This window comes from Lepus europaeus, chromosome 2 (assembly GCF_033115175.1).
Source record: "Lepus europaeus isolate LE1 chromosome 2, mLepTim1.pri, whole genome shotgun sequence".
Lineage (NCBI taxonomy): Eukaryota > Metazoa > Chordata > Mammalia > Lagomorpha > Leporidae > Lepus > Lepus europaeus.
The window spans coordinates 131041024-131044179 of NC_084828.1; the positions used below are offsets into that span (position 1 = coordinate 131041024).

Consider the following 3156-nt stretch of genomic DNA (forward strand, 5'->3'; position numbering starts at 1 on the left):
GTAGAGAGAGAGAGAGAGAGACAGAGAGAAATGTCTTCCTTCTGTTGGTACACTCCCCCAAAATGGCCACTATGGCTGGAGCTATGCCAATCCAAAGCCAGGTGCCAGGTGCTTCCTCCTGGTCTCCCATGTGAGTGCAGGTGCCTGAGCACTTGGGCCATCCTCCACTGCCTTCTCGGTCCACAGCAGAGAGCAGGACTGGAAGAGGAGCAACTGGGACTAGAACCGGCACCCATATGGGATGCCAGCATCGCAGGCGGAGGATTAACCAAGTGAGCCACAGCACTGGCCCCTAAACTCCACATTTTTCTACATTGGTTTACTCTCTTCTTTCTCTGGAGCACATCCTTAAATAACTACCATGAGAAGTAAACTTATTGAGTCCTTCCATGATTTAGAATATCTTCACTCTTAAGTTTCATGGATAATTTGATTAAATATTGAATTTTTCTAATAAAATAATTTTCTCTCAGAATTTTGAAGTCTCTGTTCCATTGTCTTCTAACATACAGTATTCCTAAAGAGAAGTTTTGATGCCAATATGATTAAAAAACGATTTTTTTTTTTTTTGGTTAGCTGCAGCAGACTTAATTGATGGTAACATATTAAGGTAGGGCTCCCTAAGTCCCTTCCCTTGCTGGAGTATCTGAGATGGACACTGTGAAGCAGGGAGATTCTCAGTGTGTTGGGGGCTGAGTAGGGGCTGGGACTCCCCAGTGGCTGACAATCTCTCTCTTCCTCTGGTGCTCTCACTGGGGCCAAGAGTTCAGGGGCTCTTACTCCTTGGAGGCCATGTGAACCGTGAGGTCCACCACCTGTTGCTGTAGCCAAATTCATCAACATACCAAATAACGAACCTAGCAAAAGGGTCATTGAGGGCAGCATCAAAGATGGAGGAGTGGGTATCATGGTTAAAGTCACAGAAGCAACCTGGTTTTCAGTGCAGCCCAGGAGGTCTTCCACTGCCTGCTTTGCTACCTTCTTGATGTTATCGTATTTGGCAGCTTTCTCTGCCCGGCAGATCAGGTCCACCACTGACACACTGGCATGGGCACATGGAAGGCCATGCTCTGAGTTTCCCATTTGGTCCCAGATGACCTTGCTCACGGCCTTGGCAGAGCCAGTAGATGTGGGGATGATGTTCTAGGTAGCCTTTTGGCCATCATGCCAAAGCTTTCTGGTCTGGGTGGCAGTGGTAAGGTGGTCATGAGTCCCTCCATGATGCCAAAGTTGTCATGGATGACCTTGGCCAGGGATCTAAGCAGGTCAGGGGGGCAGGAGGCATTGCTCATGATCTTGATGGAGTTGGCATACTTCTCATGGTTCATGCCCATCACAAACATGGGGGCATCAACAGAGGGGCAGAGATGATGACCCTTTTGGCTCCACCCCCCAAATGAGCCCCAGCCTTCTCCATGGTGGTGAAGATAACAGTGGACCCCAGAACATATTCAGCACCAGCATCACTTCATTTGGTGCTGGCAGGTTCTCACTCCTGGTTGATGGTGATGGCTTTTCCATTGATAACAAAATTCCTGTGCTCAGCCTTGACTGTGCCACGGAATTGCCTTGGGTGGATTCACAGTGGAACATGTACACCATGTAGTTGAGGTCAATGAAAGGGTCATTGATGATGACAACATTCAGTTTGCCTGAGTTTAAAGCAGCCCTGGGTCCTGGCGCCCAACATGGCCAAATCCATTTACTCCCCCTTCACCATCATGCCTTGGGGACATGTTAGTGCTGCATGGAGAGGAGCAGAGAGCCAAAAATGATTATTATTATTGTTATTATTATTATTTGTATTCTGAAATTTCATCATTCGTGACTGGGTATGGTCCCTTTTTCATTTGTTATATTTGGCATTATGGTATTTTTTTCTTCTTTTCTTCAACTTAGACACTCATGTTTTTCAGCTCCAAGAAATTCTCTTTTTATTGTTTCTTTGTTTATATTCTTTCATTTTCTCTGTGATCTCTGGAGCTTCTATTCAGTGGACATTGGATTTATACTTTAAAAAAAAGATTTATTTTTTTATTTGAGAGGCAGAGTTTCAGACAGAGAGAGGGGGAGAGAGAGAGAAAGAGAGAGGGAGAGGTCCTCCATCTGCTGGTTCACTCCCCAAATGGCTGCAATGGCTTTAGCTGGGCTGATCTGAAGCCAGGAGCCAGGAGCTTCCTCCAGGTCTCCTATGTGGGTGCAGGGGCCCAAGGACTTGGGCCATCTTCTCCTGCTTTCCCAGGCCACAGCAGTGAGTTGGATTAGAAGTGAAGTAACTGGGACTAGAATTATTGTGCATATAGGATGCAGAGGCTTAATCTAAGCCATTTTTCGATTTAGCCTTTTTCCTCACATTTTAAGAATCTACCTGCATTTTCTACCTTCTTGAAAATTTCCTTGATTTTATCTTACAATCTATTGACATTTTGCTTTACCATATCTTTATTTTTCTAAGAACTCTTTTGGAATTTTTGGGTCTTTTAAAAATAGTGTTTATTTTGGGATTGGCGCCATGGCACAGTAGGTTAATCCTCTGCCTGTGGCACCTGCATCCCATGTGGGCGCCAGTCTTCCAATTCAGCTCTGTGCTGTGGCCTGGGAAAGCAGTAGAAGATGGCCCAAGTCCTTGGGCTCCTGCACCCACGTGGGAGACCAGGAAGAGGCACCTGGCTCCTGGCTTCGGATCAGCACAGCTCCGGCCGTTGCGGCCATTTAGGGGGTGGACCAGTGGATGGAAGATGCTTCCCTCCATCTCTCCTTCTCACTGTCTGTAACTCTACCTCTCAAATAAATAAATAAAATCTTTAAAAAAATAGCATTTAGTTCTTGAATTATGGCCTTAGTTTTAAAACTCTCTCTGAGGATACTACCTATAATTAAAGTATCATTTTCGAGTAAGTACAGTTTATAGAAAAATAAAATCAAAAGTATGAGTTTGTTATGGTGCAACATTTTTTTGCATAGCTTTTTCATCATACATATTTTCCATGGACAATGGAAAAAGATTTTTGTACCAAAATTCTTTTTTTCCCAAGATAGGCCCATATTTTAAATTCTGTGTCCCATGCACTCATATTCTTAAAATGTACAAGTTTATATATGTCTTTCATGGACAATGTGTGTGGACATGCCATGAACATACATTTCTCAAGCACT

The 3156-nt window shown here is 44.4% G+C and overlaps 1 pseudogene; it reads right to left on the bottom strand.

Annotated features, from left to right (window-relative positions):
- Positions 1–776: 776 nt before the first annotated feature.
- LOC133749351 (glyceraldehyde-3-phosphate dehydrogenase-like) lies at positions 777–1715 on the bottom strand (annotated as a pseudogene).
- Positions 1716–3156: the final 1441 nt, after the last annotated feature.